Raw genomic sequence first — 14,074 nt, forward strand, 5'->3', positions numbered from 1 at the left:
AAACCAAGAAATCACAAAACAAAACCAAAAGAATGAAAAAATGGAAGATAATGTGAAATATCTCATGGGAAAAACAACTGACCTGGAAAATAGAGCCAGGAGAGACAACTTAAAAATTATGGGCCTACCTGAAAGCCATGATCAAAAAAAGAGCCTAGACATCATCTTTCATGAAATTATCAAGGAAAACTGCCCTGAGATTCTAGAACCAGAGGACAAAATAAGTATTCAAGGAATCCACAGATCACCGCCTGAAAGAGATCCAAAAAGAAAAACTCCTAGGAACATTGTGGCCAAATTCCAGAGTTCCCAGGTCAAGGAAAAAATATTGCAAGCAGCTAGAAAGAAACAATTCAGGTATTGTGGAAATATAATCAGGATAACACAAGATCTAGCAGCTTCTACGTTAAGGGATCGAAGGGCGTGGAATAGGATATCCCAGTAGTCAAAGGAACTAGGACTAAAACCAAGAATCACCTACCCAGCAACTGAGTATAATACTTCAGGGGAAAAATTGGTCTTTCAATGAAATAGAGGACTTGATGAAAAGACCAGAGCTGAAAAGAAAATTTGACTTTCAAACACAAGAATGAAGAGAAGCATGAAAAGGTAAACAGCAAAGAGAAGTCATAAGGGACTTACTAAAGTTGAACTGTTTACATTCCTGCATGGAAAGATAATATTTGTAACTCTTGAAACTATTCAGTATCTGGGTACTGGGTGGGATTACACACACACACACATGCACATGCACATGCACACACACATAGAGACAGAGTGCACAGAGGGAATTGAAGAGGATGGGATCATATCTTAAAAAAATAAAATCAAGCAGTGACAGAGAAATATATTGGGAGGAGAAAGGGAGAAATGGAATGGGGCAAATTATCTCTCATAAAAGAGGCAAGCAAAAGACTTATTAGTGAAGGGAAAAAGAGGGGAGGTGAGAGAAAAACATGAAGTTTACTCTCATCACATTCCACTAAAGGAAGGAATAAAATGCACACTCATTTTGGTATGAAAACCTATCTTACAATACAGGAAAGTGGGGGAGAAGGGGATAAGCAGGGTTGGGGGGATGATGGAAGGGAGGGCATGGGGAGAAGGGAGCAATTTGAGGTCAACACTCATGGGAAGGGACAGGATCAAAAGAGAGAATACAAGTAAAGGGGGACAGGATAGGATGGAGGGAAATATAGTTAGTCTTATACAGCATGACTATTATGGAAGTCATTTGCAAAACTACACAGATTTGGCCTATATTGAACTGCTTGCCTTCTGAAGGGAAGGGGTGGGGAGGGAGGGAGGAAGAGAAGTTGGAACTCAAAGTTTTAGGAACAACTGTCGAGTACTGTTCTTGCCACTAGGAAATAAGAAATACAGGTAAAGGGGTATAGAAAGTTATTTGGCCCTACAGGACAAAAGAGAAGATGGAGACAAAGGCAGAGAGGGATGATAGAAGAGAGAGCAGATTGGTCACAGGGGCAATTAGAATGCTTGGGTTTGGGGGGGGAGGGGATAAAAGGGGAGAAAATTTGTAACCCAAAATTTTGTGAAAATGAATGTTAAAAGTTAAATTAATTAATTAATATTTTAAAAAAAAAACTGAGGCCCAAAGTTAAGTGTCTATCATCACACATAGCATGTCAGAGGCAGATTTCAAACCCTGGGGCTCCTCCTGACTCCAGGTCCAGACTTCTCAGTGTTCCACACTGCCTCTACACAGATACCAAGTGTCTTTGCCACACTAACCACTCACTGGGAAAGTAAAGTAAGTGGAAGTGCAGGTTTATCTACACAGCCTGATTCCTCTTTGCCTGATCTTTTCTCCTTCACCTTTTTCTTCTTTCATATAAGTGAGGAGGGAAAGAAGGAAGGAAGGAAGGAAGGAAGGAAGGAAGGAAGGAAGGAAGGAAGGAAGGAAGGAAGGAAGGAAGGAAGGAGGGGAGAAAAGAAAAGGGAAGGGAGAAAGGAAGGAAGGGGATGAAGAAGGAGGATGAAGGGAGGAAATAAAGGAGAGAGGGAGAAATGGTGCTAGATGTGAAATTCTATGAGATAATGACACTTTTATGTAGCATTTATATCCACTAAAGTCTTCCTCTGATGTCTCACCAAAGGGAAGAAATGGCATATGCCAGCAAAGCCCAGTCTCTGGCAATCCTAGTGATCTAGGAAGGCTCTAAGTACAAATCTAGCAATGGACTGGAGATATGTGTTACCTAAGTCCAGGAAGAAACATCACAAGGCAGAATAAAGGGTGATGAATTTTTGAGCTACAGCAACCAACAAAGACCACGATTGCCATTACTGGAAATGGAAGGAACACCTACACCCATTAATTCACAGATACTTTAAGTATTGAAATATACAGCATTTTATGGGCCAGGCAACCTTGGGGCTGCTGTGAAGAGCAAATGAGATGATACATGTAAAAGGAAATTAAGCTATACAGGCAATGCAGTATAGACATCTATTCTGCCCTCCAGAAATATAGAGGGGAAGGGGGATGGAAGAAGGGTGAATAATAGAAGGGAGGACAGACTGGAGGAAGGGGTGGTTGGGGTGCATGCTGTCCTGGGGTGGGGAGTAGGGAGAGATGGAGAGAAATTTTTTAATTCAAAATCTTGTGGAAGTGAATGTTAAGAACTGAAAATAAGTAAATTATATGTTAAAAAAAAAATGAGGGGATGGTACAGGAGTTGACTGCTGCCAACTCTTGCCATTACTTCCATCCAAAAGCTGCTTCAGATGAGCTGCTTCTATTGCAGAAAAAGCTAGCAGCCTTCATGGAATGAGGAGAAGTAAATGTCCTGACACCAATACAAAGTGAGGTACCCTTTATGCTAAACATCCAAATTTGGGTCAGGAACTTGTACAGCTCAACTGGGGTTGGGGGATTGGGTGATTACTAGCCAAAGCCTAGAAATTTCTTTTCCTTTTCATCTTTGCTTCTTTCTCACACTTTTGACCATTCAGAGAAAAGATAAACTATTTCCAAATCTTTATTAAGATTTTATTAACATTCTGTTTCATATATTCATATATTATCAAATTCATATATTATCAAAAATAAGTTTCTCTAAATAATTGTTGTTCATTGTATTATTCATTTCTATATATTCTTGTGGGTAAATGCTATGAAGAGAAAAGTAAATGGGTACTAAGTTACCCAAGGAAAGAAATTTTTCATAATTTCTGAAACTTTCCCAATTAGGACTTGAGTTGAAGAGGAAATTTTATTTATTCATATTTTATAACTTCCCAAAAAAGAAAAAAAAGGTGAATGTAGGCCAGATCTCAACACATCTAGGCTTGTAGCCATTATTTCCTAGGAAATTGTGTGACTTTAGTGGGAACTTGTCGTCTCACTATATAAAAGCTATGGTGGGACTTTACTGAGTTCCTTCTCACAATAAGAGACTGGTATTAAATTCACTTGACCCAAATTTCCTGATCTAAGTGAAAATGTGATCTAATGACATATAATCTATTGTTAATACCACTATATCAGAGCAACTGGTATTTCTATTATGTACTTATGATAGTTTTATTATTTCAATATATAAGGAGAGAAGAGACCTTTGTTGGCAGGAAATCAGAACAAAGGTCATCAGGGTTATCCAGTCACTCTCAGTCTTGCCAAATAAAGCTTCCACAATGTTCTTTTTCACAAGGTATGGTATTCAGAAGGAATTTTCTCAATCAACCTAAAGGAGTTTACTGAATTCAAGGAGTGGAAGCTTAGACAGATTAAAGAATAATTTTAAAAGGAAACTGATTCCAAAAAGTTTTCTGGTTAGATTATTACTCATTGATTTGAACTCAAAAAAAACTAAGATAATTCTTGATTCCAAGTAGGAGTAAAAGACACTTCTACCATGGAGGATAAGGCCACAAAGCAACTGCAATTCATTAGAGAATTTTCAGATGACAAGTTTAGAAACACAGTGAGTGGAGAGGCAGAGCCAAGATGACAGAATAGAATGAAGAAAAATAGCAAACTCTTCACCATACCCCATCCATACCTACAAAACTCCTCCAAACAAATCTAGAAAATACATTAGACCAAATTCTGATCAGGAAATCAAAGGAAAAAAATCACAGTGAGTCATTTTGCCAGTCCAAATCATCATAAGGAGACAAACAAAGATGTTTGAATATTGAAGAAAGAGATTGGCCTGGGGCAGGCTACATAGAGCATTCCAGTAAAGGGAGAGGCTGTGCTCCAGTGCAAAGAAGTGCTAATGTAGAAACAGCTGCCAAGTGGCACCTCTATTGTTCACTATTCAGTTTCAGGTTACAGATCCAGGGTATTCAGAGAAGGGGATCTTCACTTAGTAATGGCAGTCCATGGTAAGGAGCAATTGATAGCTCTGGACTTAGTACCTTAGTACCAAGCTAAGATCAAGTTCAGAAGCAAATGGCAACTGTGTGACTCAAACCCCTAGAGTGGAGCAGGGACCCAGTTCCACCTCAATTTGAAGTTCCTTTTCAATTTGAAGCCCTCAGAGAAATGATCAAAACAAGAATTGAAGACTAAAGGGAAGCCTACAGTTCCATCAATCTGAACCAGCAGAGCTTTCTAGTTATACTCTACAACTACTTTGATCCAAATTTGGGTCAGGAACTTGTACAGCTCAACTGAGGTTGGGGGATTGGGTGAAGGAATAGACCAGTGACCAAAGTTGCTTTGCATCAGACTATTTTTTTATTTTGTTTTATTTTGGTTTGGGATTTTTTTATAATTAATTTATTTTTCATTTTCAACATTCACTTCCATAAGATATTAAGTTTTAAATTTTCTCCCCCTCCTTCTCCTCTCCTCTCCCCAAAAGGGCATGAAATCTAATATAGGATGTACTTATACATTCATATTAAACATATTTTGACATTATTCAAGATATGAAAAAGAATTAGAACTAATGAGAGGAACCATGAGAAAGAAGAAACAAAACAAAACAACAAAAGAAAAGGAGAGAAAATAGTATGTTTTGATCTGCATTGGACTCCAAAGTTCTTTCTCTGGATGTGGATAGCATTTTCCAATATGAGTTGTTTTGGAGTTGTCTTAGATCCTTGCATTACTGAGAAGAGCTAAGTCTATCAAAGTTAGTCATCCTATATTGTGCCTATTACTGTGTACAGTGTTCTTCTTGTTCTATTCCTCTCACTCAGCAACACTTCATACAAGTCTTTCCAGGTTTTTCTGAACTCCACCTGCTCATCAATTCTTATAGCACAATAGTATTCCATTATATTCATATATCACAACTTGTTCAATCATTCCCCAAATAACAGACATTCCCTCAATTTCCAATTCTTGGGCACTACAAAAAAAACTGCTAATAAATATTTTTGTACATGTGTGTCCTTTTCCCATTTGCATGATCTCTTTGAGATACAGCCCTAGAAGTGGTATTGTACAGTTTTATAGACCTTTGGGCATAGTTCCAATTTGCTCTTCAACATGCTTGGATCAATTCACAACTCCACTGATAATGCATTAGCGTTCCACTATTTCCCACATCTTCTCCAACATTTATCATTTTCCTGTTTTTTTATGTTAGCCAATCTCATAGGTGTGATGTGGTGCCTCAGAGTCATTTTGATTTACATTTCTCTAATCAATAGTGATTTACAGCATTTCTTCATATGACTATAGATCTTTTTAATTTCTTTCTCTGAAAACTGCCTGTTAGTATCCCTATGATCATTTGTCAATTGAGAAATGACTTGTATTCTTACAAATTTGATTCAGTTTTCTATATATTTTAGAAATGAAGAAACCCTGGTTGTAAAAAATTGTTTCCCAGCTTTCTCTTTCCTTCGAATCTTGGTTGTACTGGCTTTGTGCAAAAACTTTTCAATTTAATGTAATCAAAATAATCCATTTTGCATTTCATAATGTTCTCTATCTCTTGTTTGGTCATAAATTCTTCTCCATAGATCTGACAGGTGAACTATTCTTTGTTCTCCTAGTTTGCTTATAATATCAGTCTTTATATCTAAATCATGTACCCAATTTGACTTTATCTTGGTACAGTGCGTAAGATGCTGGTGCCTAGTTTCTGCCATACTATTTTCCAGTTTTCCTAGCAGTTTTTTTCAAATAGTGAATTCTTATCCAGAAGGTGGCATCTTTAGGTTTATCAAATAGTAGATTACTATGGTCATTAACTACTACATATTCTGTACCTAACTTATTCCACTGATCCACCACTATTTCTTAGCCAGTACCAAGCAGTTTTGATTATGGCTGCTCTATAATATAATTTGAGATCTGCTGTGGTGAGGCCACCTTCCCTAGGATTTCTTTTCATTAATTCCCTTGGTATTCTGGCCTTTTTTTGTTCTTCCAGATGAATGCTGTTATTATTTTTCCTAGCTCTATAAAATAATTTTTTGGTAGTTGATTGGTATGGCACTGAATAAGTAAATTAATTTACATAGAATTGTCATTTTTATTATATTAGCTTGGCCTAAACATGAGCAACTGATGATTTTCCATTTATTTAAATCTGACTTTATTTATGTGAAAAGTGTTTTGTAATCGTGTTCATATAGTCCCTGAGTTTGTTTTGGCAGGTAGACTTCCAAATATTTTATAAAGCCTACAGTAACTTTAAATGGAAGTTCTCTTTCTATCTCTTGCTGTTGGACTTTGTTAGTAATATGTAGAAATGCCAATGATTTATATGGGTGTATTTTATATCCTGCAACTTTGGTAAAGTTGTTAATTATTTCAAGTAGTTTTTCACTTGATTGTCTAGAATTATCTAAGTATATATATATATCATCATATCATCTGCAAAGAGTGATAATCTATTTTCTTCTCTGCCTATTCTAATTCCTTGTATTTCTTTTTCTTTTACTGCTAAAATAAATGGAAAGAAATACAGTAATAATAATTATGAAAAAAATCATGACTGGTTTCTCTGATAAAGCCTCATTTCTCAAATATATAGAGAAATGAATCGAATTTATAAGACTACAAGTGAATCATTCCCCAACTGATAAATGGTCAAAGAATATGAATAGGCAGTTTTCAGATGAAGAAATTAAAACTATCTATAGTTGTATGAAAACAATGCTCTGAGTCATTACTGATTGGAGAAATGCAAACTAAGACAACTCTGAAATATGATCTCAGATCTATCAGGTTGACTAATATGACAGGAAATAAAAATGGCAAATGTTGGAGGGGATGTGAGAAAATTGGGACACTAATGTGTTGTTGATGGAGTTGTGAACTGATACAACCATTCTGAAGAGCTATTTAGAATTATACCCAAAGTGCTGTAAAAATGTGTATACCCTTTGATCCTGCAATATCGTTACCAGGTTTATATACCATAAAAATAAAAAGCAAAAAAGACACAAACCAATATGCACAAAAATATTCAAAGCAGCTCTCTTTTTTGGTGGCAATAAATTGGAAATTAAGGGAATGCCTATCAGCTAAGGAGTGATCAAACAAATTGAGGTATATGATTGTGAAGGAATAGTATTCTGCTAAAAGAAAAGGCTAGCAGGATGTTCTCAGAAAAAACCTGAAAAGACTCAGAACCAGCAGAACACTATATACAATAACAATATTGTACAATTATTGATCAACTATGAATGACTTAGCTATTCTCAGGAATACAATGATCCAAGACAATTGTGAAGGACTTAGAATGAAAAATTATATCCATCTCTACAGAAAGAACTGATGAAGTCTGACTGTAGATTGAAGCATACTTTTTTCTCCTTTCTTCCTTCCTTTCTTTTCTTTTTTCCTTTCTTACTGCTTGTGTTTTCTTTCACAACATGCTTAATATGAAAATGTTTTGCATGATTGCACATGTATAAAACCTATATCAAATTATGTGTCTTCTTAACGGGTGAGGGGAAAGAGGGAAGGAGAGAATTTAAAACTAAAATGTTACAAGTATCTTTACATGAAATTGAGAAAAATAAAATATTAAATAGAAAAAAGATAGTTGATATTAAGTGTTAGAATGTTAGGCTAAAACAGTGTTAGAACAGTAAAGGGAACACAATCGGTAGAGGCTCAGGTTGATTACAGTAAAGAAGAGATTACTTCAAACGTCTCAGGTATCCCTGGAACCCAGAGAGGTGGATATAGACAAACGAATCTGAGATAGTAAGCCAGAGCATACTTATTACCTACACTTATGGCACAGACATTTCATAATTCATTGAAACCTCAAGTGGAATGAAAATGATGCCATCCATATGCTGTTGCAATGTAAGTGTTCTTTTATCCAGAATGGTCCATCATTCACCTAGTTCTTAGAATTTTTGTGCAGCCTCCCAAGATCAAGGTTTTTCTATCTCTGGAGATAAAGTTAGGTTTGGATCAGTTAGTTTTCAAGTCCTAATGACACATATACCAATAATGTCTACTTGAGTAATTTTTTTCAGGTCATTATGAAGCTAAGATCTTCTGGAAGTCACAGTAATAGTAGAATATATCCATTAGGACAGTGCTAACTAATTAGTTCACTTGACTCATTGAAATAGGCCCTCAGTAACTAAGGAATTAGGGAGAATGGAAGAGGAAATATCCATCTGGAATTCTTCCATAGACCAAATTCAGTATTTTAACATTACAAGTAACAGAATATATGGCCTGTGTTAAGTAACACTAAGACCCAATGGTATTAGCTCATAGACATATGACTGGGAAGGATCCCAGAGGTCAACCAGTTCAACTCTCATGTTGCAGGTGAGGAATCTGAGGCCTGGGAGGGTTAAATGACTTGTCCAAGGTCACATAGATAGTATCAGGAATAATAGTTGAACATTAAAGGGAGTGCTCTTCTTTGTTATTGATGGGAGGAGAAACAATCTATATGTCTTAGCATCATTATTTATGATAGAAAAAAAGGTGAAGAAAATTTTGTGACCAAATGATTGGGAAATGGTTGAAAAATTGCATGCATATGAATGTTAAAATGCAGTGTAATATAGATAGGCAGAAAGAGTCAGGAAGATCTCAGTTCAAGTGTCATATCTGACAAATAGGGGGTTTGTGACAATGAGAAAGGTCATTTAACTCCTCAGTCAACTTAAGATTATATGTTGTAGAATACTTGCTCCTCAGTATCTGACTCACAGTCTTCCTCTCTTCCCAGACATTCTACCTTATATTTGGGGAATTTGATTTATATGGTCCATAACACAGGGGTTAGAGCACTGGTTTTGTAAACCAGAGGATGGAAATTCAAATTTCACAGGAGCCAGACAAAGATGATTGTCACAGCGATTCAAGTACCAGGTCTGGAGTCAGAAAGACCTGTGTTCAAATTCAGCCTCAGGCACTTACTAGCAGTAGGCATCTGGACAAGTCACTTAATCTCTGTTTGCCTCAGTTTCCTCATCTGTAAAATGGAGATAATAACAACACAACTCACAGGATTGTTGCAAGGATCAAATGAGATGGTATTTTTATAAAGCACTTGCATAGTGTCTGGCACATAGAAGGTGATATACAAACACTTATTTCCTTCTTCCCTTCTTTTCAAATACCCTTACTTTCAAGTTCATTGACTTCATCAATGCCCGTATTCTGAACTACTACTCTGCAGTAGCTACTCATAGCAGCAGTCATATCTTTGATCTTGTCATAAGCTAAGTGTCCTATGTTTCTTAACCATGATAGTCCTCTATGTGACCATAACCTCCTCTTCTTCAAACATGGAGGGGGAAAAAATCAACTTAAAATTTATTTTTTTAATGTAGTTTAATGTATTTTAATAGCAAACTTACAGGAACAGCACAGAAGACAGACAACATTAAAAACATGTACTTGCAAGTTAGGACAACTCATTTAGAAAAGTATAGTGAATGGATGGAATCTACCATATGATAAAAATGCTACAAATACCATTTAGTTGCCATCAATAAGAAATTTACTTTTTAAAAAAATCCAAATGCTGGCATTGTCCAGAAAAATTTAACATGTTTATTTATAATTGCTATAAAGTTGAATCGTTGAAACTTGTTCACAGAAACAGTTTTTTGACCTCATTAATGCTTTATGTCCTCGTATTTATATTCAAAATTCACGCACAAATGAAAATGGAAGAAACTTGCTAATACTTGATTCTGTCTCCCATTTTTCCATTTGCAGTCATATACTTAGGTACCTTTTGATCCCATGGGAAAAAATATCTAACATTCAGAACTACCAATAACAGGAAGAAGAGATTTTTTTCTGTTTTGAGAATGAAGAATGTTTCCCATCATAGTGAAGTTTAAGCACGTTCTCCACGTATGCGGTGTGCTAGCTGGATAGCTTTTGGCATGATTGTGACATGTTTGGTGTGGATAGGACATAGGTTGGTGTCCTCAAACAGGCCAACCAAATAGGCTTCACTTGCATCCTGCAAAGCACCAATTGCTGCACTCTGGAAGTGCAGATCTGTTTTGAAGTCCTGAACAATTTCAGGCACCAGACACTGGAAGGGAAGTTAACGAATCAGAAGTTCAGTGGACTTCTGATAATGTCAGATTTCACGAAGAGCCACAGTTCCCCGGGCTTGTAGTGATGAGGTTTCTTGACTCCCTCCAGTAGAAGGTGCACTCTTGAGAGCGGCTTTTGTAGTGAGCTGCTTCCTGGGGGCTTTACCACCAGTGGATTTATGGGCAGTTTGCTTGGTAGGAACCATGTTCCTGAAAACTTCTTGCACACCCCCCCCCTCTCTTTCCACTTGGGTTGGAAGAGCGAGAGGCGGCCCTAGCGCTGGAGGGCTACAGCAGCTGAAGCAGTGAACATCAACTTACAATTTAGAGTACAGGTCTGGATAAGCTTAATTCAGGAACACATGGTTGGTTGGTTGGTTGTTCTTCATTCTCGAAGGGGAACCAAAATGACATCACTATTCTAGAGTAAAGTTTCAGTGTGTTGGAGTATAGTTGATCAGACCAATATGAGCTCGGAATGGTCTGTCACAGGTCGGTCACAAATAGTCCAAGTGAACATTTGAGGTGGATTCTCTTACTCTGTGCATCTTGCATTTCTTTTGAGCTATTTCAATGCTGCTTTGCTCATAGAGCACAGCACCTTCTCTGATGTGGATGCACCATGCTGAGTGATCCTGTGCCAATGTCTTTCATATTACACAATCAATTCCAAAGTTCTTAAAAGACCTTGAGAATGTCCTTATATTGCTTCTTCTTACCACCATGTAAACGCTTGCCTTGCCATGAATTTTCCATAAAATAGTCTTCTTGGCAAGCATAGGTTTTACATTCAAACAATATGGCCAACCCACTGGAGTTATGCTCTCTTAAGTAGAGGCAGGAACACATAACTATGGGGAGAATTTTAAAGGAAAGATCTCTTTTAACAGGAGCCTATAGTTAGCTTTATATACAAGGATGGGAAACCTGTGGCCTCAAGGTCACATGTGGCCCTCTAGGTCCTCAAGGGTGCCCTTTTCATGTGGCCTTGAGGCTGTAGGTTCCCCACCCCTGAATAGAATTAGGAAAAGAGTTTGGTTTGATTTTTGTCTCTTAGTTAATGCAACTGCCTCTGCAAATATAACAGAGCAACTTATTTCTCTCTGTGTCAGGCTTTGCAAGTAGAAAAGAGAAATTTGTTAGACTCAGGAGAGAGTAGAAAAAGGGATCTATTCTTTATATATGGTTGGCCTTAGGAGTAATTGGTGTGGGGGTGGGAGAGAACTCAGAGGCAACCACTTATTTTAACTGATACTGAGTTACTCATATCAAGAGGAGATAAAAGACTGTTCTGTACACTTTGATCTCTGCTTATTTTCTCAGACAATCAACCACCCTCTTGATTTAATTTTTTCCCTTTAAAATCTTTTTTAATTAATTTATTTGTTCTCAGTTTTCCACAGTCCCTTCCATATATCTTAGATTTTTCCCCCTCCTTCCCCTTTACCTCCTCCATCCTTCCCTAGACAGCACACAATCTTATATAGGTTCTACCTTCTTATTTTTCTTATTCTTATTACTCTCATTAAATACATATAATTTGTTCTGCTCTCCTCAGAATCTATTCTAAACCTTCTCTTCTCTCTTTAAGTCTTCCTGTTCATCATTTCTTATAGCACAATAATATTCCATTACATTCATATACCATAACTTGTTCAGCCATTCCCCAATTGATGGACATCCCCTTGATTTCCCGTTTTGGGCCACCACAAAGAGAGCTGCTATAAATATTTTTATACATGTGGGACCTTTTCCCATTTTAATGATCTCTCTGGGATATAGTCCTAGAAGTGGTATTGCTAGGTCCAAGGGTATGCACATTTTTGTACCCTTTTGGGTATAGTTCCAAATTGCTCTCCAGAACAGTTGGATCCGCTCCCAGCTCCACCAACAATGAAGTAGTGTTCCAACTTTCCCATGTCTTCTCCAACATTTGTCATCTTCCTGTTTTGTCATGTTAGCTAATCTGATAGGTGTGATATGGTACCTCAGAATTGTTTTGATTTGCATCTCTCTAATCAACAGTGATTTAGAGCATTTTTTTCATATGACTATGGATAGCTTTAATTTCTTCCTCTGAAACTGCCTGTTCATATTCTTTGACCATTTATCAATTGGGGAATGACTTGTATTCTTGTAAATTTTACTCAGTTCTCTATTCATTTTAGAAATGAGGGCTTTATCACAGACACAAGTTGTAAAACTTCTTTCACAATTTTCTGTTTCCCCTCTAATGTTGGTTGCATTGGGTTGGTTTGTGCAAAAACATTTCAATTTAACATAATCAAAATTATGCATTTTGTACTTCACAATGTTCTCTATCTCTTACTTGGTAATAAATTTCTCCATTCTCAGTAATTCTGACATACACTATTCCTTGCTCCCATAATTTGTTTATAGTATCTGTCTTCATACCTAGATCATGCATCCATTTGGATTTTATTCTTATGTACAGTGTCAGTCATTGGTCTATGCCCAGTTTCCACCACACTGTTATCCAGTTTTCCCAGCAATTTTTGTTAGACGATGAGTTTTTATACCAGAAGCTGGGGTCCTTGAGTTTATGAAACAGTAGATTGCTGTATTCGTTGACTACTGTGTCTTGAGTACCTAACCTACTCCACTAGTCTACCCATCTATTTTTTAGCCAGTACCAAGTGGTTTTGATGATTGCTGCTTTATAATACAATTTGAGATCTGGGAGGGCTAGGCCACCTTCCCTCGCATTTCTTTTCATCAGTTCCCTTGATATTCTGGACCTTTTGTTTTTCCAGATGAATTTTGATACTATTTTTTCTAGCTCTAGAAAATAATTATCTGGTAGCTTGATTGGTATAGCACTGAATAAGTAAATTAATTTAGGTAGAATTGTCATTTTTATTATATTAGTTCAGCCTACCCATAAGCAATTGATATTTTTCCACTTACTTAGATCTGACTTTACTTGTGTGAAAAGTGTTTTGCAATTGTATTCATATAGTCCCTGGGTTTGTTTTGGCAGGAAGACTACCAGATATTTTGTAGTATCTATTGTAGCTTTAAATGGGATTTCTCTTTCTATCTCTTGCTGTTGGGTTTTGTTAATAATATACAGAAATGCAAATGATTTATGTGGGTTTATTTTGTAACCTGAAACTTTGCCAAAGTTGTTTATTATTTCAAGTAGGTTTTTTTACTTGATTCTCTGGGATTCTCTAAGGATATCTTCATATCATCTACAAAGAGTGATAACTTAATTTCTTCTTTGCCTGTTCTAATTCCTTCAATTTCCTTTTCTTCTCTGATTGCTAAAGTTAACATTTCTTGTACCATATTGAATAACAGTGGTGATAATGGACACCCTTGTTTCACCCCTGATCTTATTGGAAATGCATCTAGCTTGTCCCCATTACATATAATGCTTGCTGATGGTTTTAGGTAGATAATGCTTATTATTTTACAGAAGGCTCCATTTATTCCTATGCTCTCCAGTGTTTTCAATAGGAATGAGTGTTGTATTTTGTCAAAAGCTTTCTCTGTATCTATTGAGATAATCATATGGTTTCTTTTAGTTTTGTTGGTGATATGATCAATAATGCTGATAGTTTTCCTAATATTGAACCAG

At 36.6% G+C, this 14,074-nt stretch overlaps 1 pseudogene; it reads right to left on the bottom strand.

The window, feature by feature from the left end:
• Positions 1–10,156: 10,156 nt before the first annotated feature.
• On the bottom strand, positions 10,157–10,676 carry LOC140525540 (histone H3.3A-like; annotated as a pseudogene).
• Positions 10,677–14,074: the final 3,398 nt, after the last annotated feature.

This window comes from Notamacropus eugenii, chromosome 2 (assembly GCF_028372415.1).
Source record: "Notamacropus eugenii isolate mMacEug1 chromosome 2, mMacEug1.pri_v2, whole genome shotgun sequence".
Lineage (NCBI taxonomy): Eukaryota > Metazoa > Chordata > Mammalia > Diprotodontia > Macropodidae > Notamacropus > Notamacropus eugenii.